Source organism: Hoplias malabaricus, chromosome X1, assembly GCF_029633855.1.
Source record: "Hoplias malabaricus isolate fHopMal1 chromosome X1, fHopMal1.hap1, whole genome shotgun sequence".
Taxonomy (NCBI): Eukaryota; Metazoa; Chordata; class Actinopteri; order Characiformes; family Erythrinidae; genus Hoplias; species Hoplias malabaricus.
The window spans coordinates 18248307-18275334 of record NC_089818.1 but is presented as its reverse complement, the minus strand read 5'-3'; the positions used below and the strand labels follow the sequence as shown (position 1 = coordinate 18275334).

Genomic DNA, 27028 nt, shown 5'->3' with positions numbered 1-27028 from the left:
GAGGGAAAGCGTCTTGCGTTGCTTCGTGAATAAAGCAGCAAACTAGTGTCCAATCAGAAGAGAGCGCATTTACATAGATCCGCTTTTAAAGGAACAATATGTAGAATTCTAAAGAATATACAGAGGTTGCAAAACGGTCAGGGAATAAATAACAAAGACTGTATTTGATATGTGACTAACGGAGGATGTGCTCAGGGATCTGATGAAATATTCCTCGTAAGCTGTTTGCCAGTTTGCTTTAGCAGCTCCGCAGCGGTCACTCGCAGGGTCCAGCACACAGTGTGGACGTTAAAGTAATTAATCCCAGAGATGACCGAGCGCTTCATCAGGTGCAAAGTGTTGGAGAAGGGACCGGAGGAAGTGTCTGGTTGCCATGGTTTCACTCTGAACACTGGGAGACTCTCTGTCTCTCTCTCTTTGTCTCCTGCGTATGGAGCGCTCTCACACCTCCGAGTGGGAGATTTAAGCATATGTTAACACTTCTGCATCACTACTTTGAGCGGCGGCACCCGAACCTCGTGCCGAGGGAGATGAAGCTCACAATTCCTTAGATTCGGAATCATTCAGGATTATCCAAAGTTCCGCACACTTCAGAAACCAACTCTGCTGAGGATTATGTATTATTTTTCATTGTCGAGGGAGGCGCATCCGTCCATTCTGCTGTTGCATTCAAGACTTGGAAAATATTTATAATAACCTGGAATAATCCGGAATTCCAGAATTGCTTTGGTTTTTTATGTGTAAATGTCTTCCCTCATAAAGAGAACATTGTAAGTAAGGAATAAAGTCTGAATGGGCACAAACAAAGAGTTTGGAAATTTGGAATAAGTCAGAACAGGACAAAATTCCAGACATATTTCCTAACTCTGCTCTGTAGTTATCCATAATTTTCATTTGCTGAGACGTCAGAGAAGATCATCTCAAACTCATCTATGACTCTGGAATAGGGACACTTCATTAACCAAAGCACTGAAGCTAATGCTGGTCTGATGTCATAGCTGAGAGGACTTAAAACAAAGATATATATTCCCAATCATTTGGAATATTCTGGAAAAAAATTCAAATTCCCAGACACTTCAGCCGAGTGTTGAAGCTTGCTCTGGTATCCAAGGATAATATGTTTTCCAGTGCTGATACACCACATTACACAATCCAATCTCGCAGCTCCTGGGGTTTTGGGTTCAAGCCCTGCTCCGGGTGACTATCTGTGAGGTGTGTGCTCCCTGTGTCAGTGTGGGTTTCCTCCGGGTGCTCCGGTTTCCTTCCACGGCCCAAAAACACACATTGGTAGGTGGACTGGCGACTCAAAGGTGTCCGTAGGTGTGAGTGAATGTGTGTGTGTGTGTGTGTGTGTGTGTGTCGCCCTGTGAAGGACTGGCTCCCCCTCCAGGGTGTGTTCCCGCCTGGTGCCCGGGTAGGCTCTGGACCCACCACAACCCGGATAAGCGAATAAATGAATGAATGAATAATGATATAACCCAGACGTGAGACACTTGAGCCGAGTGCTAATGCTAACTCTGTTGTGTAAATATGCCTTATTTTCCCTGCTGAGGAGCAGCATCAGATCCTTGGAGCGAATATTACATCAACAAACACAAGCAGAGTTAATAAGACTGGACCGAGCGCAGAGGACTGGCCTTGGAGATGAGTTCTGTTAATGTCGTCTGGTTTGTGTGTCAGTGAGTGATGTGGAAACACTTCATCACACCTCAGACCCACAATGTCACTGAAAGGAGATGAAAGATTAAAGCAAAGCCAAAAAGAAACAGATTTTTTTTATAGCGATACAGTGATTTTCTATAATAACATGGTCTTTAGTGATTGGCTGAGAGAAGAAGTAAGTGCAGAAACAGAGAGAGAGAGGATACAAGTGCTTAGAAAAGTGAGATGTTTCCTGTCACTACTTTGTTATACACATCACACTACACATCTCCCTCCTAATAAATAAATACACGCAAGTGCTAACTTTCATTCATTTACTCATTGTCTGTAAACGCTTATTCACTTCAGGGTCACGGTGGGTCCGGAGCCTACCCAGAAACTTTAGGCGCAAGGAGGAGACGCTAGTCCTTCACTTGGCAACGCACACACACATTCACTCACACTTTTGAGTAGGCAACCCACTTACCAACGTGTATTTTGGACCATGGGAGGAAACCCACACAGACACAGGGAGAACACACCAACAACTCTGATTACATTTTTAACTGATAATACTATTAGTTAATTAATTCATTCATTCATTCATTAACTGTAAGCGCTTATCCAATTCAGGGTCATGGTGGGTCCAGAGCCTACCTGGAATCATTGGGCGCTGTTACGGTGAGCTTGGCGCACTGACGGATGCGAACGCACACGCTAATAACACAGACTTTATTTTACAAGAAATTAACAAAACAAACATAAACGAACTCGAGGGTAAACACGAAGTGAGGATAGAACAAGACTAAGAACGAGAACCAGAAACAACATGACTAGGGATTCTAACAAATAGAGCACTTGAAACAACACGAGAACAACATGGGGCAAAACATTACAAAGAACAAATGAACGACCACAGGAAGTGAGGGAAGGGGCCTTTAATACAAAACACAGACGAGACGCACCTGAGACGAATAACGAGGGTGACGAACAAGGAGGCGGAACAAAGGCGGGACTAAAACAACAACAAAACAAAGCCATAGGCTGAGAAAACAGACCAGACGGGACGAGGGTGTGACAGGCGCAAGGCAGGAATACACCCTGGAGGGGGCGCCAGTCCTTCACAGGGCAACACACACACTCACACAGTCAAACACTTACACCTACGGACACTTTTAAGTCGGCAGTCCACCTACCACTGTGTGTTTTTGGACTGTGGGAGGAAACCCACACAGACACAGGGAGAACACACCACACTCCTAACAGACAGTCACCCGGAGGAAACCCACGCAGACACAGAGAGAACACACCACACTCCTCACAGACAGTCACCCGGAGGAAACCCACGCAGACACAGGGAGAACACACCAAACTCCTCACAGACAGTCACCTGGAGGAAACCCACGCAAACACAGGGAGAACACACCACACTCCTCACAGACAGTCACCCGGAGGAAACCCACGCAGACACAGAGAGAACACACCACACTCCTCACAGACAGTCACCAGGAGGAAACCCACACAGACACAGGGAGAACACACCAAACTCCTCACAGACAGTCACCTGGAGGAAACCCACGCAAACACAGGGAGAACACACCACACTCCTCACAGACAGTCACCCGGAGGAAACCCACGCAGACACAGGGAGAACACACCACACTCCTCACAGACAGTCACCCGGAGGAAACCCACGCAGACACAGGGAGAACACACCACACTCCTCACAGACAGTCACCCAGAGGAAACCCACGCAGACACAGGGAGAACACACCACACTCCTCACAGACAGTCACCTGGAGCAGGACTAGAACCCACAACCTCCAGGATCCTGGAGCTGTGTGACTGCGACACTAACCTGCTGCGCCACCGTGCCGCAAGTGCTAACGTTTGAACATTATTTTTGTGATTACGTTTTTAACTGATAATACTAATATAAATATACTTTCAGAGTGTTGATCTTACATTGATCCTTTATTTTACATTTAGCTATCCATTATTAAAAGCCTCGATCTTTAGGGACGGTGCAATTAATCGCAACTAATCACAGAAAATTGTGCAATTTAAAAACATGTTTTATGATAATCGACTCTATGATGTAAAATGGAAAAAATGTTTATAGTGTGTGTTTAAAAGAGAGCATGTATGAGTGTGTGTGTGTGTGTGTGTGTGTGTGTGTGTGTGCGAGGACTGATCAGGTGCATATTGTCATGTAGAATGCACCCTTGACTTCATTAGCATTAGAAAAAACACTGGACAGGAACGAGTAAGTGTTCATTCATGCCCTGGCGTAACCACTCAGACAGTGGGGGCAGTATAAACTCCACCATCCCCCCGGTGCATCGCACTGTTTCTACAGTAGACTATCAGAGTGTTACTGTCTCACAGTAGACTGCAGGCCGGAGTCAGGAGAGCTGTCCAGTGCTGAAACACCACACACACACCACAGAGGACGAGTGGAACTCAACGGAAACTACTTTTGCATGTTTCTGTTTGTTCAGACTGTAAGCCATTCATTCATTCATCCATCTTCTATAAGTGCTTCATCCTGGACAGGGTCACAGTGGCTCCAGAGCCTGACAAACAGTTAAGCATGGGAATATACAATAACTGTGGACAGTTTCACACACTCACCAATCACTCACCCAGTGCCCTGTGAACGACTGGCGCCCCCTCCAGGGTGTGTTCCTGCCTTGCGCCCAGTGATTCCGGGTAGGGTCCGGACCCACCGCGACCCTGAACTGGATAAGCGTTTACAGACAATGAATGAATGAATGAATGAATAATGCTCTTTTACGGAACCATCCACTGAAACTCCTTTGTGGAACTGAATATATGCTTTGTCTAAGTTGTAGCTTCATAGTGTCTTTCCCTGGCTGCTTATATCTCACTTATTCCAGTCACATCAAAACGCAACCTCCGCCTCGACTGTACGCTTTCAAATGTGCTCAGACGTCTGTAGCCTGAATGACTGTCAGGTGTCACAGAAGCCCGTGTGCTTCATCTGAACCGGGAGACGGTCTTTCGACGGGAGCTGATTATTCTGATGAATTAGAGATTCACAGGAAAATGCCGTTATTCCCAGAGCGCAGAACAATGCCTCGCAAGTGCAGCATAAAAGGTGGAAGTAAACAGCTCAGCGGAGTGTAAAGATCCAGTTGAGGGACGCCCCTATTCCCTCAACTAATCTGTTTGACACTTTGAATTTTTCTGCGGAAGTTTGCACACGTACACACACTCGCGGATATAAACACACACCCTGAGCCGTGTCTCCTCAGCACAGAGATGTCTGGGTCAGTCTAATCGAAAAGCCATCCGTATCAACTCTCAGACTCACTGAACACTTCATGCTACAGCACACACACACACACACACACACACACACCCACACACACACACACACACACACACACACACAACAAATTAACTTTCCAAACGCCTTTTTAAAACTGGTTGACAAATGTTTTAAGAACTAACAGGGAGTCTAGAGACTTTAGCCTGGGATTTCTTTCACCTAGCAGTGTGGCTCCACTGGAATACTAATGTATCTGGTCTGGAATCACTTCCTAATTGTGCACTAGAGGTGTTAGGATTTTCAGGGATATCTGTATCTCATGGTTATTCCACACTCACAGCCAGTATTACGCAGAGGACTGTACAATTCTCCACAGTTGTGAGTGTGTGAGTGACTGAGTGAGTGTGTGAAATTCTCCACAGGTGTGAGTGTGTGAGTGACTGAGTGAGTGTGTGAAATTCTCCACAGGTGTGAGTGTGTGAGTGACTGGATGAATTTGTGAAATTCTCCACAGCTGTGAGTGAGTGACTGCGTGAGTGTGTAGAATTTTCCACAGTTGTGAGTGTGTGAGTGACTGGGTGAGTGTGTGAAATTCTCCACAATTGTGAGTGTGTGAGTGACTGAGTGAATATGTGAAATTCTCCACAGCTGTGAGTGTGTGAGTGACTGAGTGAATGTGTGAAATTCTCCACAGCTGTGAGTGTGTGAGTGACTGAGTGAATGTGTGAAATTCTCCACAGTTGTGAGTGTGTGAGTGACTGAGTGAATGTGTGAAATTCTCCACAGCTGTGAGTGTGTGAGTGACTGAGTGAATGTGTGAAATTCTCCACAGCTGTGAGTGTGTGAGTGACTGAGTGAATGTGTGAAATTCTCCACAGCTGTGAGTGTGTGAGTGACTGGGTGAATGTGTGAAATTCTCCACAGCTGTGAGTGTGTGAGTGACTGGGTGAATTTGTGAAATTCTCCACAGCTGTGAATGTGTGAGTGACTGAGTGAATGTGTGAAATTCTCCACAGCTGTGAGTGTGTGAGTGACTGGGTGAATGTGTGAAATTCTCCACAGCTGTGAGTGTGTGAGTGACTGGGTGAATTTGTGAAATTCTCCACAGCTGTGAATGTGTGAGTGACTGGGTGAGTGTGTGAAGTTCTCCACAATTGTGAGTGTGTGAGTGACTGAGTGAATGTGTGAAATTCTCCACAGTTGTGAGTGTGTGAATTTGTGAAATTCTCCACAGCTGTGTGTGTGTGAGTGACTGGGTGAGTGTGTGAAATTTTCTACAGTGGTGAGTGTGAGAGTGACTGAGTGAATTTGTGAAATTCTCCACAGCTGTGTGTGTGTGAGTGACTGGGTGAATTTGTGAAGTTCTCCACAGCTGTGTGTGTGTGAGTGACTGGGTGAGTGTGTGAAATTCTCCACAGCTGTGAGTGTGTGAGTGAATGGGTGAATTTGTGAAATTCTCCACAGTTGTGAGTGTGTGAGTGACTGAGTGAGTGTGTGAAATTCTCCACAATTGTGAGTGTGTGTGAGTGACTGGGTGAATGTGTGAAATTTTCCAAAGTGTGAGTGAGTGACTGGGTGAATGTGTGAAATTCTCCACAGCTGTGAGTGTGTGAGTGACTGTGTGAGTGTGTGAAATTTTAGACAAGTGTGAGTGAGTGACTGGGTGAATGTGTGAAATTCTCCACAGCTGTGAGTGTGTGAGTGACTGTGTGAGTGTGTGAAATTTTACACAAGTGTGAGTGAGTGACTGAATTAATGTGTGAAATTCACCACAGCTGTGAATGTGTGAGTGACTGTGTGAGTGTGTGAAATTTTACACAAGTGTGAGTGAGTGACTGGGTGAATGTATGAAATTCTCCACAGTTGTGAGTGACTGGGTGAATGTGTGAAATTGACCCCAGGTGCAAGCATCTTTCAGAGAGCACTATTCCTTTGGAGAGCTTCACACCCTCACTCAGTCACTCACTCATAAGGAGAGTGGATCCACATACTTGTGCGTCATTGGATGACATTACTGCTAATATGTGGAGAAAAACATTTGCGAGTTTACTGTAAAACCATGATAACCTTCAGCTTTAGGAGGCTTCTGTTCTATTGGCTGCTGGCTTCTTTCTTTCGCCACATGGACCCTGGAGACTCACGGCCTTTAATGTCACTTATAAGGTCAGTCTGGAGATTATCTCTCTCTCTCTCTCTTTCTCCTCTGTTTCTCCTTCACTCGTTCGCCAGTCGGAGCGAGGGATAGAGCCTCTGATCAGGGACTCCTTCATGGGTTTGGCATTAAGCCAGAGACCCTCCTGTGAACTTACACACATCGAGAAGCGATTAAATATGCATGCGTGCCACTGAAGAACCTTGAGCTGTCTGCTTCGCCACGGCCCTTGCTTCTTGTTTTACGGTTTCCATGACAAAAACAAAGGTCCGTCCCCCGAAAACAGGACGGAACGCTCCTAATTTTCTGAAGTGCTTTAATACCAAAGATCCACGTGTGAGTTCTTGGTCGAACTGAAAGAGCAAAACCATTTGTCTGTGCTTTTTCAGGTTAAGATCAGGGCTAGGTTTACAAACCTGTTATTACATACAGATACATGCACACAGCCCAGGGCAAAACTCCAACACCATCGTTTCATTCATTTAATATCCAAGCAAAACAGCAATTAAATAAAACGCATTTTCTCAAGCCACACAAGACTATTTTGTAAAGGAGTCGTCATGTTTTTTTCCTGGTTGGGAAGTCCATGGTTATTTCAGCAAGCGTAGACACAGTGTGTGTGCATGGCTGACCTGCCTGCGGTCCAGACCTGCCCCCTACTGCGCATCAGGAAGGGGAGAATCTGACGACAGCGACTGTTGAACCACTGAAGTCAAGCCAAAATGCATAAAATCCCACTTGCAAAACTGCAACAAATTGTATCCTCAGTTCTTAAATGATTAAACATTTAATTAAACATTTAATTTTTGGAAATGGGTTTGTGCATATGTTCGACCTCATGCCCTGACACCGCGTATAAAAAATTCCCTGTGTTAGTGTGTGTGTGTTGGTGTTACACAAACATGCTTTGCCTTTTACTTGTCATTTCTCTGATGCTCCCCCTGAGGCTGCAGAAGAAACCCAAGCTTTGAGACGGTCAGCAGAACGGACAAATCAATACAATAGAGCGCATTCATCCGTCCGTCTAATGCAGTTACGCTCGCACAAACCAAACAGAGTGTCAGTGTGTTTATTTAGTTAACACCCCAGCTGTGGCACTTCATAAAAATCCAATGGAATAGAGCACTAAGGAAGAGAAAGGAGACAAAGAAGGCCACACAGTAGCCGCGGGGCGTTTGATCTGCGTCATATTGTGCTTTAGCCTCAATGCAGAACACACTTGTGAGAAACATTTGGATCGGGGCCACACACCGAGGCCTCGCACCATATTTGTTCCTGTAAATGAACAATAATTGGTCCAAGCCCTACTGTGGGGTCTTTGTGTGAAAGGCTGATTGGCGTTAAGTTGATATTCTGGTGGTCGAGGGCCTTAGACGCTGCGGGGCGACGCATTGAGGGTAAAGTCTTGAATCTACAAAGGAAGACAAAGAAACAGGCAGCTGCAGGAATGGGCAGAGGGGCCGTCTACTGCTGGCCAATCTGTCGGTGAAGAACAAAGAAGCCCCCTTCAATCCGGCTGGACGTTATCCTACCGGCAAGCTCCCCTACACCTGACCTTCACATTGGCCCACTCCCCACCCCCTTGACCTCGGATCAATACTGAGTATTCCCCAATATTTAGTCCTCTCCACTGGCCTTACTTACAGGGGCTATGTTCTACCCCTTTTCCACAATTAAACACCATTCTGGGGTCTTTTTGAAATGTTTGTGACCTGCTTTGGTCAAAATACCACAAGGTTCAAACACCACAGCCCCTGTTTAAAGAACCCTGTTCAGAGCGGCCAGTTTCCACACCTGTTCCTTTAAAAGACAATGAGCCATTGTTCACCCTGCCCCAGAGGGTAGAATACATAAATACATATTTGGTATTTCTGCTCCTGGGCTCCCCCTACAGTTGCAATTACAGTGTGTAATTCATTTATACACCACTGAAATCAAAGGGGAGGGAGCACTGAGCCTAAAAATGAGGGTTTGACCAAAACACTGTCCACAAAAATAAGGTGTAAAACTACCATACACAAACCTACACTAAATATAGTGACCATCTCAAAGATACATCGTCCTCAGAGAAATACCGGCTTCATCTGCATATAACTTCTATGTTAACAACTGACCTGAGCTAGCTGTGGTCAATACCAGTACATACTGTTAGCGCTGGACACGGCACGCTTGCATTTGTCACTGTTGCGCTGGCAATCTGTAATCCCCCCGCGGTTCCTCGCACAGTAGGTGGAGCAGAAACCCATTCACACTTGAGGAATATGTGCGAAATAAACAAAAGTCCTTGAGGACACTCCTAGCTGCTAACGTGAAGTCTGTCCCCTGTTCAGTCACGACGCTGGGGTCACTGTTTCGGCGAGGTGGCAGGTTTGGCGAGGCTCCACAGGCCTGGTGAGCGGTGAGAGGTGTAGGGATGAATAATTCATGGCACAGCTGCTGGGGAGTTTTTGATCTCTCTCAACTTCACAGCAGCTGCCACCGAGGGCGAGACGGGAGCCCGGCGTCTGCTCGGACCACATCTGCCTGTCGAGAGCACTTACCGAGAGACGCCAGCACAGATATCTTCCTTCTGTCTGCAGGGGGACCGCAGGGGTCACTGCGCCAACAAATCTATGGGCCACTTAAAGAGCGTTTATACTTACATTAAAAGGTGTTTACTGTAGGACTGCAGCCAGTGGAGCACTTGGAAGTGACACAGAAAAGCTGACGCACTCAACGGAACTGTCTACATAGTGATGAAATATATGTGACAATATGTTTAGGAGTTACAACACTTGAAATGAATTATCTAGTGAGGTTAACAATAAACAGACCGAGAGTGGGCTTTACGTATATAAGAACTATGAATGATTATTTTACCAAACGTATTTTAGGCTCAAAATATCAGCAGTGGCTTCTTTAAAAAGCTACGTGTATCCACAATTATTACAAATGGATGTAGATGTAGTCAGAGAGTACTTTCATTTATTTAATTTTCAGTCCAAACAGCCATTAGATTTTTGGATATTAGATAAAAATTCATTCCCTTGTGTAAAGAAACCAAAAGACAAAAGACAATCAATGAAAGGGGTTTCCAAATACGGATTTGCCCTCTTTGGAGGGTGTGTTTCTGCCTTGTACCAAATGATTCCAGATGAAGCACTTACAGAAAAACGAATGAATGAGTCTAAAACTTTCTATATATAAATATACAGCGTGAACTCCAGTAACCCCCAGTAACCAAAGCTATGTCCATTTCATTCCTGCTCTTGGCATCAATGCTTATCCGAAAAGACTGATCTTGAAGTGATGGACAGGTCGAAAGGGATCAATTATTAACAACAATAGATCCAGCCGTCAAGAAATATAACGCAGACTACCCCTCGACAAGAGCAAGCTTGGAGCTTGAAAAAATCTTCAAAGGTAATGATACAAAGAAAGATCAGAACTGTCCAGCTATGGGCTTCGTGGAGTTATTTATGGACGTCCAAAAAAATTGGAACAATGAAAATATGGATGCCTTTCAAAGACTTCTGATAGTACCTTAGATGACAAAGAAAACAAGCACATGAAACCTCAACCAAAACACAGTGTGGTGCCCCAGTTCACCACACAAATCATGGCTCAGTATATGGACATATGGTGATAGGAACATATGAAGAACCATTGGAAAAGACCATTGCTTTGAAGAGCCGAAGTTAAAAGAGGACGTAGTATCATGAAGAGGCCTTTAAAAAACATAAAGACCACAAAAAAACAGGGCATTCTGTGAAACACTATCCCTAGTGTAACTCTCCGGTCAGAAACTCCATCTTCCTTCTGCATTTCACTTTTTCCATCATTAGAACTGAAAGGCCTGGACTTCTCAATGTCTGGGAAACGATCAATTATGCTAAACAGAAGCAGTCAGAAGTCCACGGTGGGTTTTTTTCCCATCGTTTGAGTGACAGACATGTTTTTTTTTTTTGAGGCTCTTCAGACACGCTATCCTTCTGTTCAATGGAGCACGAGCCAAAATGCATTAACCCCATGCTGTTCAGAGGTGCACAAAACGTGTGTTAGCATAAAACACACAAGTAATTTGGCATGTATGATTGAGGGGAAAGTAGCCTACCAAAAAAAAGGCAAGCATTGCCCAAGTGGATGGGGAGGGATTGCTTCCTTGAAGCCAGTAGAGCTTTCATGGGTTTTCTGTGCTAGTTTGGCATTTCCCCTTTAATGAAAACCATGTCTTTAACCTTGAGACCATGTCCATGTGGTGTTGTTAATAATACGCTACAAGACATCAACAGCGAAACATGTAGCCAACAAAACGGCTGAGTATTTCCACTTTGAAACTGCAGTGTTCCAAAGAGAGTCTCAAAAACATGGATTCAGGCAGCCAGGGTTTGTTACATCATAAATCTAAGGAACCAATCTCGTCAATTTGCAGAGTTACATCTAAGCCATCTTAAGGAATCAGGGAATTTTCTCTTAATTAATGTCTCTATTTATAATTTTGATAAATGCAAATTAATTTTTATGGGTTTAATCAATTAATCAATTAGTCAGATACTTTTATCCTAAACAACTAGGATATTTTTTTCCTAGAATAAATGCCTGAATGGGGAATCCAACACCAGTCTTCAACATGGAGGCCAGGGTTTGTTTTTTTGTTTGTTTGTTTAACCCGTCACTGATGCCCTGGCTAGATTGATTATTCCACAGTCAGTGCACCATTTACTTACGTTTAATTAGTTCTCACTGATTTTTAAAACTGAATTTATGAAAAAATACATTAATCCTTCCAAAAATAGTTCCAATAATGTTTCATTTTGCTGAAAATGTATTTAAACGAGGATGGAATGTAACAGGGTCAGGTTTTAGCATACAATTAGTGAATACACAAAATGTGACTAATTAGCATTCATGCTAATGGAATGAGGACATAAAAGACTTGATGAAAATAATGAATGTGATATTTTAAACTGTACTTTGGGTTAAAAAAACATAAAAAATCTTAACTTTTAATGTGAACCTGACACAAAATCACTGAGAATTAAAGAAAAAATACAGGAAATTGACTTTTTTTGCGATTCTATGGAAATTCAAACGAAGCTAATTCTGTTTTTTCATTTCTTTGTAACATACAAAGAATGGTTGATGGAAAAGAACGTTTCAGGCCTGAGGTGTTAAATGGACTTACACATTAATGAAAAATAAGATTTGTGTAGTGAAATATTTATCTGAAACAGGGACGTTGTGAAGTAGTCTCGAGCTGTGTCTACAATGTCGCGTGTCTTTAGTTTACGGATTTATCTGTAAATGTAGCGTTGACGCAAATGGCAGCCCAATTACTTCACGTTCGTTTGTTTTCCCTCAGGTCCGTTTACAGCTGCTGTCCGTTCAAACCCTCAACGGAACTTAAGCGAAGTGACCACACAGACCCGCGCAGAAACACTGGACAATGCAGGAGCGCAGCGGCTTTTTGTTCCAACATCACTTCCACGGCAAGTCTCCGGAACAAAATAAGAGATTCTGAAACGTTAACTTTATAAGAGCCGTGAAACTGACCACACAGAGCCAGTCCGACACACTGAACAATGCAGGAGCGCAGCGTTTTTTGTTGCTGCATCAATTTCAGAGCGAGACACCAGCGATTGTTCGTATCTATAGAACGATAACTTTTATACGAGTAGAGGGACAACTGGAAAACACGGCAAAACAGTACGCGTTTTTCACGTTTCTTCCACGTCTCTTTAATTCTACCGCCCCGTTCATCATCAAATGTTCACACAACACAAACAGCAGAGTGCTCAAGAGTATGTCAACTAAAAAAATGCTACGAGTATTTCAAACGACAGTGCAAACAATGTGAAAAATACAAAACAAAAATCTGCAACAAAGAAGCCAAGTTTTCTCCCTACCTCAGAGAGAGTGAATTGTTGCACTTGCAGGGTGAGAAGGGCTGGTCTTCAGAGGATGCTCAGCCCCCTACAAATAAACTCAACTCAGCGAACACAGAACCGATTTCCTGCCGAATCAGAGGAAGAACCAGAAGCAGCCGGGGCTCGTGCGAGTCTCCCGTACAGAGGCGCGCGCTCCCGGTGCGAGGCGCTGGGAAACAAAGAGGAGCTGACAGGCAGCAGGCGAGCCGGAGAAAAGTGCTCCAGCTCCGGCTCCCCCCACCTCCACCTCGTCCTCCTCCTCCTCTTCTTCTTCCTCCTGAGCATGCGCACTACACGCCTCAGCAGAAAGGACGTGAGGGTCCACTTTAATTTTGGAGTGGGAGCCCCCACCCCCCCTCCCCATAGATTAACTACAGCAGCTGCCCGGTTATCACACACACACATACGCACACACACACACACAAACACACAAACTAGTGCTGAATCTAGCATTCCCATCTAAGAATGTATTGTTTTATAAACGTAGTATTATGTCCAGTTGCGTATTTTTACACCTACCCCTGTTTTCTGAGAGTCACTTTTGGAGTGAAGGAACAGTGCTTTCTCTTCCCTCAACATCCACGGCTAAGGTGCCAAAGTATAAACTGTTGGTCACATAATACATTACAGAGGCCCTCAGTGCTACTTTTACTTTTACCACAGTAATACATTCAGAACTCTAAGTCACTAAATACCACAAGTGAATGTGCTCTCAAACAGCTTTTGGTGTGTACTATTATGAAAAAACAATATTAATATTGGGGCGGCACGGTGGTGCAGCAGGGAGTGTCGCAGTCACACAGCTCCAGGGACCTGAAAGTTGTGGGTTTGATTCCCACTCCGGGTGACTGTCTGTGAGGAGTGTGGTGTGTTCTTCCTGTGTCTGCGTGGGTTTCCTCCGGGTGACTGTCTGTGAGGAGTGTGGTGTGTTCTTCCTGTGTCTGCGTGGGTTTCCTCCGGGTGACTGTCTGTGAGGAGTGTGGTGTGTTCTTCCTGTGTTCGTGTGGGTTTCCTCCGGGTGACTGTCTGTGAGGAGTGTGGTGTGTTCTCCCTGTGTCTGTGTGGGTTTCCTCCGGGTGACTGTCTGTGAGGAGTGTGGTGTGTTCTCCCTGTGTCTGCGTGGGTTTCCTCCGGGTGACTGTCTGTGAGGAGTGTGGTGTGTTCTCCCTGTGTCTGCATGTGTTTCCTCCTGGTGCTCCGGTTTCCTCCCACAGTCCAAAAACACATGTTTGTAGGTGGATTGGCGACTCAAAAGTGTCTGTAGGTGTGAATGTGTGTGTGTGTGTGTGTGTGTGTGTGTCTTCCTGTGAAGGACTGGCGCCCCCTCCAGGGTGTATTCCTGCCTTGCGCCCAATGATTCCAGGGTCATGGTGGGATACCTGGAACTGGATAAGCGCTTACAGATAATGGATGGATGGATGAATATTAATATAGATGTAGAAATGCTGGTGGTCATTTTATAGGTACAGGTACATTATTGTTTGTGCAGTACAGATGTACATCACTGAATACAACTTGACCTTCTAAAAGGAAATTGTGAGCCATGATTCTAAGAAGTACAAAAGTCTCATGAAAGAGGAGAAACCCATTTATGAATAATTTCAGGCATTTTAAATATTAAATGTTGTTAAATATTAAATGGCTATTTTCTTTAATTTTGTTCATGAGTTGTGTTTTTTTGGGCAGGGAAACTCTCCAGCTTGATTTGTTTGTGTTCGTTTGTTTGGTGTGTGTGTGTATATGTGTGTGTGTGTGTATATGTGTGTGTGTGAGAGAGAGAAGAGCTGAGTTCAATCCCTCAATCTTTTTTAATAAAACCTCAGCACTTCAAAGGCTGCAGTTTAACAGTGTGTTATACTGGATAAAGGCTTCAGTATAAAATAGGAACTGAGAGTTTGGGGGATGGATGGATGGAATCCATGAAGTATGTAAGTACAGCTCATCAATACTAACATGTTAAATAACTTAAAGGGATATAGTGAGGGAAAAATCATGTTTAGTGCATGCGCTTATTCATTTGGTGAATCAAGACCCTGTGTGTTTTTTCAGGGGCTGATTTTGTGGTACAGTTTATTTTGGAATTGTCCCACCTCCTCGTCTGAATCTCTCCAATGACAGCACTGGACCCGTGTTGATGTGAGGACAGATAGATGAAGTTAAACTAAAAAAGAACACACAATGAGAGTGGAGAAATAAGAGCACTGAGTAAAAACGGACAAAACAAGAACAGAGCTCCTCACTGCTGTGCACTCGCACTGAACTGAGCTGTGGCTCGTTATCATTTAAAGGAACAGGAGCTGAAACCCGCTATTAAAGCATGTCACAGACATTTCATTAAGAACCCAGCACCGTGTTCGTTTGTGAAAGATAAGTAGAATATGTCACTTTTAACATTAAATATTTTGAAGAGGTAACACATTTTTTTTCAAAGGTTACATTCAGTAAATCATGGTGGCATGGTGGCGCAGCAGGTAGTGTCGCAGTCACACAGCTCTAGGGACCTGGAGGTTGTGGGTTCGATTCCTGCTCCGGGTGACTGTCTGTGAGGAGTTGGTGTGTTCTCTCTGTGTCTGTGTGGGTTTCCTCCGGGTGACTGTCTGTGAGGACTGTGGTGTGTTCTCCCTGTGTCCGCGTCGGTTTCCTCCGGGTGCTCCGGTTTCCTCCCACAGTCCAAAAACACACGTTGGTAGGTGGATTGGTGACTCAAAAAGTGTCTGTAGGTGTGAGTGAATGTGTGTGTGTCTGTGTTGCCCTGTGAAGGACTGGCGCCCCCTCCAGGGTGTGTTCCCGCCTTGCGCCCAATGATTCCAGGTAGGCTCTGGACCCACCACGACCCTGAATTGCATAAGCGCTTACAGATAATGAATGAATTCAGTAAATCCATAGGAACTGCAGCGTAAAATTAAATGAGCAGAATTCCTCACTCATTTTCACCTCCAAATCAACATATCGCACCCAAACGTGTATATACCTAGATAGGTGTATGTTTAAATAAAGAAATACTTCAGAAGCTTGGTATGTGCTGTTATGTGGGCCTATCATAAAGATCTGGCAACCCATGCTGCATATTTCAATCCTGTCTTCAGAAGTAGGTCTCAGAGGCCTGAACAGAAATACATCACCCATGAAAAACGTAATGGGGGTAATGGCCTCCCAATTCAGTGGAAATGAAGCTTATGATGGGAGATGCATTACTGAAGACCCCTGAGTGTGTTCGCACCTCTCTCAGAGCGCCTGGACGCAGGGTTATTTAAAGTAAACGAAGAGGAACTCAGTTCAGATTAGAGAGAGCGTCTCAGAGGATCGTGTATTAGTTTCCTGCTTCTCATACCGCACACAGTGAGAGGTAAACTCCAGATGCTCCTGTCTGAGGACTTCTGGAAGAGGCTTGTGTGTCTGAGTAGGAGGGTCAGGTTTAAGAAGCTTGGAAGGAGACCAGAGAGGTCAGCATTTTCCTTCCTTCAGCACACCTGATTTCACCCACCAGACAGTTACCCTGAGTTTTAATGAGACAAGCCAGGTGTGTTAGAAAATGGAGGACAGTAAACAGTGTAGAACTGAGACATGTTTCACCACCTGCTTTCATTATACAGCTTCCCTTCCTTTTTAACCCCTTAAAGACTTCATGTGAGCTACCTTGCGGAACCATGCACAAAGACAAGCGTGGGCCAGAGAGGTATAAAGCCTCCAGAACTGGCAGTGGAGCGGTAGAAACCCACCATCAGGGACTTCTGGGTTAAGTTAGGAATGAGTTGGAGTAGGGTGTATGATCCAGAGATCCAGACCTAATCTCACTAATATTCTCATTGCAGAATGCCATCAAATGCTCACAGAAATGTTCTACCACATAGTATGGCGATAAGCATGTTGTTGCTTAGCAACTGGTGGTAAGCAGGATGATACAAATTGTTGTTTTCAAATCGAACAACACCAGATAATGTGGTCAGGTCTAGCTGTGTTACACTCTGACCTGAGCTCAAAGAGACGTTTCCAGAAAGGCCAGGTACAATTACTGATGCTAGGAAAGGCCAATTACTAATCAATTACTAGCCCTTTATGACACCACCATTCATTTCAAATTGAACAAGCTGGATGTTTAACCCAAATTTGTAATCATCTTGATACAGCTACTGCATATCATTACTGTCATAATAAAAGTCTTAACTCTCATGTTTTTGACTCAAGTTCACGTCCGTTTTTATTATTATTATTATTTTCTTTGGGGTCTGGTCAATATTAATTATTCAACAACTGTTAAAGTGTGTTGGTGTAGTGTAGTGAGTAACAACACAGCCCTCCACACAGAAGATTGGGTTTGATTTCCCCCTCATACGCAAAGATATATTAAGAGTCTTTGGAAAGTCCATTAATGCTAAATTAACCAACCTCTATAACAAGATTCCAGAGGATTAGAGCATCTGTCAAATGGTGTAAATGTAAACAGATTTCTTCAGAGAACCCAAGGCTACATCCCAGTTGTGTACTACACACTAACCCTATACCTTGAAATTGTAAGCTTAGCAGGTTAGTGCATGAAATATTAGCATGCTACACAATGTCTTACTAACAGGAAGTGAACTGTTGCTTTGACAAATCACACCATTTTGGAACTCAAATATCTCCTTTCACACTGTGTAGTGCACAGTGTAGCTCATAAAATAAGTTTCTGCACTACAATAGTGCATTGTATGTGTTTTCCAGACATCAGAAGCTCCCTGTCACCTACACAATGTCCCTACAGCTCAACACACTTGCAGGAGAGCAATAAAATACCTTTAACAGCATTACACCGAGTGATGGGTGGAGACAGGGCTATTGTACCCCATAAAATATGGCCAATGTTTTGACCACTGAGCCACACAGGAGTCCACCACAAGTCATTTCTGAATGGAACTTCTGTTCTGAACTGCAGTTATGAGGTTGTGATTTGGCAGCCATGTTTTATACATACGAGAACTCAGACCCAGTGAAGTGAAAAGAAGCAGGGCAGCGAAATCTTGTCAATCCATTTGTTAGTTATAGCGCTTTAGAGTCAGCAGTGGCGCTAGTGTTTATTTAACTCCCAGTAAGACACATTGAGGCAGTTGTTAAGACGACATTACGTGTGCCATAAAAACCATTCAGGACCAAACACAGTGAAGCCCCAATGGTTCACTCCCACCAGCATCGGCACTTAGTCCAATCTCCAGCATGGTCTGAAGCTCTAAATACAATAATTCCATCCTGATCTCAGCCTGGCTGCAGTCATGGCCCATTCAGACTCAGAGGCGTTAGCTCAGATGGGAGCATTAGCTAATGGCCCTCAATGATCCTCAATTTCCTCGACTTGTCACACTGCAATTTTTCATTTCGGTTTTAGCTGAGCCCCATTTTGTGTTTAGCGCACTAGCTTAACTTCCTCACTTAGTTTGGTGGGGTATGTAGTGTTTGTGATGTGACAATAGCCAACCCATTTACCTACAGTACCCAGTCTAGGACCGATTAGCCCCGCCCATTCTCATTGAAGTTATAGGGAGTGTGTTGACCTGGGCTGCTTGTGAATGTAATACAGCCAGTAAAAACAGAGGTTATTTCTGTAAAGTGCTGTATATCAGTCTGTTTATGTGTCACATGGGAGCCACTTCTAGGGGTACAGTTCCAGTCATACCCACCCCTCGCAACCCCACCCCCAAAGACACAAAAACCTGGAAAATGACTACTCTGGCAAGGGAAACTCCAAATTGAATGAACAGGGAGGCTTTGCCCTTAAGCGAGGGAATGACTTACACCCTGCAGAACCCTAACACTCAATCTGAAGAGACAACTATCAACTCACCAGAGGTGGTGTGTGAACCATTGTGCACCAATGCTCTACCAACAGGGCAAACCCACTTCACATACCACCCCTGATGAGTATCAGACATCCTCTGGCTCTGAGGGAAGAACATGGTGAATATATTGGAAACTTGGTGGCCACCTGGAGTCACCTCATAACGTCATATTAATATTCTACACTCAAATTCAGATTTGTTATCAGTGGGTTCTGCCTTCAATTCTAACACCGTATAAAGGTCATTAGTTGGCAAGAACACCGTAGGTTATGGGGCCTTTAAGTAGAAGGCTATTGACTAGCGTAAGACCTGAATTCTAATCCTTTCACTGCTGTCCAAGGCATAAATTCCCACGAAAGAAGTCTGGGCTTTTGAGGAAGTAACCCAGCCTTCTACAGCCACAGCCCTGTTCAATGTCAGCTTGATACATTTTAATAACCGATTCATCTCGCATTAACGGCTTAAGCTAAGCGGGCAGTTAAATAAGCTTTCGCCATCATAAAACACTTTCATTTATGATGGAGTGTAAACCGTGAGCTGGAGTTATGTATTAAGCACTTGTGGCTCCAGCAGATCATCCATCCTGCTCCAGCAAACAGAATAATCACTAACTATGACACATGCGTCCAGAGGAGCGTCGCTGACCCACACCCGGGAGGAGATTTGCCTCAGAGAAGCTGGAGAGGAGGCATGATTCAGCCGGTTTCTCCACAGCAAGTGGTCCATGCTCTAATTAATCTGTTAATGGATGTCATTAATCTCTCCCCTGGGCTTCCAGCAGCTGTTTATTTAGACATAGGCTACAGTAAGATTGGATACTATGCGCCTAACCTTCAGAAAAGAAGAGAAGAAAGGAGGAGGAAAGTATAGACCTCTTTTTTCTGTTTCATTTGAACACAGCAGTGGTTCTTTCATGATGAATGGATCAATAGAAATGCTCCAAATTATGGCTGGAATGAGATTAGTTGACAATAACTTAGATTAGTTGGAAAGATGATTTTTGCTCGGCTGTACTGTGGCGTTGCAGGTGGTGTTGCTGTCAAACAGCTACAGGGTTCTGGGCTTGTGGGCTTAATCCCTGCCTTGGGACACTATTTGTGAGGTGTGTTCCTCCTGTGACAGCATGGGTTTCCTCCAGGCGCTCTGGTTTCCTACCGCAGTCCAAAAACCTATGCAAATGTGCCCGAGCGTATGTGTGTATGTGAGGGATAGAGCTGTTCTTCTGTGTAGTAGAAATGCCAAACTGACCAGGACTTTTTCCTCTGTGGATGCTAAGTAGCTATTGTTTTCTCCTGGTTAGGACTTCAGGAGCTGGACTGATGGCGTTACACATTAGATTGGACCAGCATAATCAGAAACAGTCTAAACAGTGTTAGAAATGGGAGAAGAAGTAAGCAGAGTCACTATAAAACTGCACCCAGCCGGTTTAAACATGCGTGTAAGTGCAAAATAATGCTAGTAGAAAATCCATAGGCTTATGGAAATTTGAATGATCATAAAGGTGTTTTGACAGCATTTTCCAGACTACACTGTGTAAGTTAAAGAGTCCATGTCCTTGTCCACAGGAACACGCAGAACAATTTACAAGAATAGGACTAACATGTAATCATCTCCTAACATTAAACACACAGAGCTGCTGCAGGTTTGTACAGGTTTAAAGGAACATGAGCAAAGCTAATCGCTTGTACGTTATATTACTAACATGGCTGAACTCTGGGAGGATGAGAGCAGGGTGAATTGAGGCAGAAAACTTTTGAGCTTAGCAAGGACACCAGGACAAGTTAGAAGAAGTGTTACTTTATTAATCCCCTTGGGAAAATTTAGTCTCTGCATTTAACACACACACACGCACACAAACACACACACACACACACACACACACACACACACACACACACACACAGAGAGAGAGAGACAAAACCAGAGCACAACAGCTAGTCTGTAAATTGTTGACCTAGGGAAAAACACAGCCGGATTCAGTCTGGTGGAAACTGGTTATCAAACTGTTAAAAATAATAATAATAATTTCCAACTTGTAGGAGGAAACCACATGCAGACACAGGGAGAACACCCCACACTCCTCACAGACGGTCACCCGGAGGAAACCCACGCAGACACAGGGAGAACACCCCACACTCCTCACAGACGGTCACCCAGAGGAAACCCACGCAGACACAGGGAGAACACACCAACTCCTCACAGACAGTCACCTGGAGGAAACCCACACAGACACAGGGAGAACACCCCACACTCCTCACAGACAGTCACCCAGAGGAAACCCACGCAGACACAGGGAGAACACCCCACACTCCTCACAGATGGTCACCCGGAGGAAACCCACGCAGACACAGGGAGAACACCCCACACTCCTCACAGACGGTCACCCGGAGGAAACCCACGCAGACACAGGGAGAACACACCACACTCCTCACAGATGGTCACCCAGAGGAAACCCACTCAGACACAGGGAGAACACACCAAACTCCTCACAGACAGTCACCCGGAGGAAACCCACGCAGACACAGGGAGAACACCCCACACTCCTCACAGACGGTCACCCGGAGGAAACCCATGCAGACAAAGGGAGAACACAGCAACTCCTCACAGACAGTCACCCAGAGGAAACCCAGACAGTGTGGTTTGAACCCACAAGCCCAGGGCCCTGCAGCTGTGTGTCAGTGTCAGGGAAACTATACAATAATGAACTCATACTGATTGTGTGGGATAGAAAATACACTGAGAGTCTTTTGGCCTCTGTTTGGCCTGTGGAGTACAACCCATAGAAGAAGGAGAGAGAGAGAGAGAGAGAGAGAGAGAGAGAGAGAGAGAGAGAGAGAGAGAGAGAGAGAAATTACCTGGATGATGGACTCATTTTGGGTTTTGGAGGAGGTTGGCCACAAGGGTTTGGCAAAATCCACCAAGGTGTTTTTTATTTCTGTCAGACGGCCCTGCGAAGATGTCCTCCAGTGCCATTGTGTAACGCGCCCCAAAAGTTGTCTCTGTAAACTTCCTCGGCTCTGAAGCTGTGGAGGAAGTGCCTGATCTTTCTAAGACCCCAGTGGCACATACAGCCAGACATAAACCCCACTGGGAAAAAAAAGCCTCACAAACCCGAGTGCAGCGTATTAAAGTGATGTACGCCAGCATGGAGCCGTCACTCATACGAACTCTCACCACACAAACACAGCGACTGTTCCTAGCAACAGATATTTCACATTAAATGGAGAAAACAAAAACCATCAGCATCAGTTCAGCGGGAGGCTGGAGAGTGAAACGGCAGACAGTGTGTTAGTCCTCGATCGATAATTCTGTGGGTGTAATAAGGCGAGTTTGAAGGCAGACTCTACGGCCATTTCTTACAGTTACCATCCATATTAACTGCTAATGTATTTGCACAGTGGCGCAACAGGTGGAGTCATTGCCTGGTGTGTTCTCCCAGTGTCTGTGTGGGTGCTCCTTTACCCTCCCACAGTCCAAACACATATGTTGGGAGGCGATTTGACTGTGGCAAAATGTCCACAGGTGGGAATGTGAGTTATGTGATTCCCTGGAATGGACATGGCACCCAATGATTCCAGGTGAGCTCTGGACCCTCCAAGACCCTGAAATGGATGAAGCAGTTACAGATTATGAATGAATGAATGAATGAATGAATGAATGAATGAATGAATGAGTGAATGAATGGGTGGATTTTAGTACTGCATTTCTGAAACATGCTTAGGGTTCATGAATTTCAATGTTTATATGTAGAAACCCACGTGGACACAGGGAGAACACAGCACACTCCTCACAGACAGTCACTAGGAGGAAACCCACGCAGACACAGGGAGAACACACCACACTCCTCACAGACAGTCACTAGGAGGAAACCCACGCAGACACAGGGAGAACACACCACACTCCTCAGACAGTCACCCGGAGGAAACCCACGCAGACACAGGGAGAACACACCACACTCCTCACAGACAGTCACCCGGAGGAAACCCACGCAGACACAGGGAGAACACACCACACTCCTCACAGACAGTCACCCGGAGGAAACCCACGCAGACACAGGGAGAACACACCACACTCCTCACAGACAGTCACCCGGAGGAAACCCACACGTACACAGGGAGAACACACCACACTCCTCACAGACAGTCACCCGGAGGAAACCCACGCAGACACAGGGAAAACACACCACACTCCTCACAGACAGTCACCCGGAGGAAACCCACCCAGACACAGGGAGAACACAGCACACTCCTCACAGACAGTCACCCGGAGGAAACCCACACGGACACAGGGAGAACACACCACACTCCTCACAAACAGTCACCCGGAGGAAACCCACGCAGACACAGGGAGAACACAGCACACTCCTCACAGACAGTCACCCCGAGGAAACCCACGCAGACACAGGGAGAACACACCACACTCCTCACAGACAGTCACCCGGAGGAAACCCACACGTACACAGGGAGAACACACCACCCTCCAGGTCCCTGGAGCTGTGTGACTGCGACACTAACCTGCTGCACCACCGTGCCGCCCCCTGAGCACACTTTACTGGGATTAAAATTGATAGAAAAGCTGAACTCCACTGGTGTATGTGTCTGATATTACTTTTCAAAGCAGGGTTGTCAATATTCCGTGAGTGAGCCTCAAATCCTCAGTTTGTTTACAGAGAGACTAGAGCGACCTCCTGCACCATGAGACCTGCCCACGTACGGGACGTCTGAGCGTGGATAAATGTGTGTGCAACTCATCCTCAGCTTATTTGTATTTACTCTCTCCACCAACACATTTTCATCCATTCATCTTCAGTAACAACGTCATCCTGATGGTGGGAGTTGTGGAATGGAATAGAATGGAATGAGATGGAAGAAAAAAGAACAGAAAGTGTCTCCGTGCTAATGGTCTCCAGCCGTATGAAAGCTTGGATGTTGGGATGTGATAGGACTGGACAGGATGGAAGGAATGTGATGGGATGGGATAGAATGAGAAAGGCTGGGATTGGACAGGACGGGATGGAGCCGAAGAAGATCGAGTTCCATCAGAAGCACAGCACTCTGACCTGAACTAAAGTGAACTGAACATCACCCCTCATACACCCCCCTTGGTTTCCATTCACAGGTGGATCATGCGACAGGATGTGACCTCATGACTCTTTTAAATGTCAAAATGTCCCTCTGTCCCCAAACACATAAACAATCATCATCAGACTGGAGCCACCAGGCAGACGCAAACACTCTACACACACACAGAGAGAGAGAGAGAGAGAGAGAGAGAGAGAGAGAGAGAGAAAAGGTCAGACTAGAGAACAAAGAGAAGCCAGTGAAATAAAGACAAGGAATTAAGCAGAGGAAAGAAAAAACAATGAGGGAGGGAGGGAAAACAGTGAGTAAAAGACAGAATGAAATGGAAAAGGAAGGGGTAAGAAATAGAAAGAAGAAAGAAGAGAAAGTGAGGAAGTGAGGAAGAGAGAGAGAGAGAGAGAGAGAGAGAGAGAGAGAGTGAGAGAGAGAGAGACAAAGAGAGAGAGAGAGTTGAAAGCAGACAGTAGACAGACTGTGTGTACACTGTATGTTTGGCTGTGAGTAATCCAGACAAATCAATAACGTCTCTCTTTTATATTTTCTCTTTGTGTTAGAATGACAGATCATTGATGTCTCTCTCTCTCAGTTCGGCTGTGTGTGTGTGTGTGTGTGTGTGTGTGTGTATGTGGTCAGTGCTTTTGTGTTGATGACAGGAGTAAGCCAGAACACATTCTTATGTCACCAGATCTCACCTGTCCATTTCTTAATGGAGGGACATTGCTGGGTCTGACTACCTCTCTCTGTGTGTGTGTGTGTGTGTGTGTCTGTATACACCCCAGCCCCCCCAAATTCCCTCTAAAATGTATGAAGGGTAACAAAAGAGGTAAAAGAGACAAGTTATGTAAAGCACAACGACAAGCTCCTCCAACCGTCCTTTAAACAACTTCAGCATCAACATCAACAACCACTGCCTTCTTCACGCCGCGTTCTGTGGGGTTTGTATTGTTTTGTTTTGTTTGTTTTGTTTGTTTGTTTGTTGGGGAGGAGAGCAGTGTTTAAGACAAAGTGCGTTTGAAGCCGTGCTGAGGCTAAAACAAATGCCAAATGTTAATGAGATTTTAATTCAGGCTTCATCTGCATGAGGTGTGGACCTGCATCCCTAATGTCCTGAGAGAGAGGGGGTAGGAAGTGGGGGGGGGGGTAGAAAAAGACTAGAGAAAGAAAAAAAGAGAGGGAGACAGAGAGAGAGAGACAGGTGAGAGAGCAATAAAGAAGGGCTAAGGGCGCAAACAGGAAGAAAAAAGACAGACAGACAGACAAATAGATAGATAGATAGATAGATAGATAGATAGATAGATAGATAGATAGATAGATAGATATAGAGACACAGACAGATAGATAGATAGACAGACAGACAGACAGACAGACAGACAGATAGATAGATAGATAGATAGATAGACAGACAGACAGACAGACAGACAGAAAGACAGACAGACAGACAGATAGACAGACAGATTGATAGATAGACAAACAAGAGTAAGAGACAAAGAGAGAAAGAGAGGGAGAAAAGGATAGAGAGAATGAGGTGTGAGGGGGAGAGACAGAGAGATAATTACAAATACTGAAAGGCAGAGAAAGAGAACCAGTAAAGAATGAGGGAGAAAAAAAGTGTGTGTGTTTGTGTGTATGTGGTTGGGGGGTGGGGGGTGAAGTGTGAAGTGAAGTTTTTCTGCCCTGGTGGTGTTTACAGTGAGGCTCTGATTAGTTCTAGTGTTAATTGAATATTACCCCTGCTGGGTTTGTACGAGTTTGCACCTTTATACACTACTACAACTACTGAGGGGTGGGGGCTGGTGCGTGTGGGGGGTCTTTTATTGGAGTAAAGCACAGTCTATTATGAAACTTCCGAAGGTGATTATGTTTTACTGCAGCTGGGTGTGTTTATCCCTATGAGTGTGTGTGTGTGTGTGTGTGTGTGTGTGTGTGTATGCATGCACGGATGTGTGTAGTGTAGTGTCTGCAAATGGACAATATGGGCAATATCTCAACATCACTGAGGGCACATCTGTGCACAGTGACAGTGACAGTGTGTGTGTGTGTGTGTATGTACTTGCTGATGTTTAGAGGTGTGTTTTAATGGCAGTGGCCCAGTGTGTCTCACCCCCACCACACACACACACACACATATCAAAAGCACCACACATGCTCAATTAGGTAGCAGGATGTTTAGTATTCAGGTCATGAGCAGCTTTTACGAGGGTCTGCTTCAGTTGAGCTGCCATGTGTGTGTGTGTGTGTGTGTGTGTGTGTGTGTGTGGCCAGCTGGGCCCCTCTGACGCATGACCTATCTTCATCATCATTGTAATACTCATCATCATCAGGGACCGCTTTAGCTCCCGTTATACAGAAGTAGATCCACACTAACCGTCCATAATAGTGTGATTACAATGAAAAGTTTTTCTTAGCTGTGGCACTGATTGGGACAGTTCCTTAAACGGGGGAAAAATCTGCCCCCTTTCCACAACAGAACACATTTCCAGATCTTAATGAATCATCTGATCAAAATACAACAAGGAACAACCAACCTTAAGTTCTGAATTTTATAAAACAATGAATTTTGTTAAGTTCCTTAAGTTCTGAATTTTGATTTTTGGGCCTTCTCAAAGAATTATGCAGAGTAAACGTCAAACTTCCTGCTGTATATTGTAAAGGTGGACCTGCTATACCGGATATGGACCTTTTCAAAGTAAGCAGAACAACACAAAGGACTCCAGCCTGTAATTGTAGAACTAAACTGTGCTCCTGAATGGACGTGTAGAAACAAGGAGTTTATGGCTGATCAGTGTATATCACATCTGCAAATGCACTGAGTTTGTTTAACAATGGGGGTTGGGCAGATTGAGGGAAGCAGTTAGCACAGCGCTAACGGGTGGAGCATAAGTTTCCGATCTTTGTTTGCTACATTAGCTTCGTAGCTGCAGTAGCCAAATTAAAGTAGTGAACTTAAGACACACAGAATAGGCAGAGGGACTCCACTAGGGGAAAGGGGTGGGCTTGTTTCCGTATGGAGTTCATACACCAGCTGAACCATGGCTGTAGAGCTAAGTGTAAAGGAGCTGGTTAATAACTTTGACGCCTCACTGGGAAAGAGAGCAGAAACCAATGGGTCAGTTCAGTCCTCAGGTTTCCAGAGCGCATACATA

At 44.9% G+C, this 27028-nt stretch overlaps 1 protein-coding gene across 1 annotated transcript in view; it reads right to left on the bottom strand.

Moving 5' to 3' along the window:
* The window catches only part of ncana (neurocan a), a 102470-nt gene extending 89231 nt beyond the window's left edge, over positions 1-13239 (bottom strand). Inside the window, exon 1 of the mRNA XM_066652502.1 lies at positions 12974-13239. The gene's annotated coding sequence lies outside the window, so the exon portion shown is untranslated. The remainder of the gene's footprint in view (positions 1-12973) is intronic.
* Between the last annotated feature and the right edge of the window lie 13789 nt (positions 13240-27028).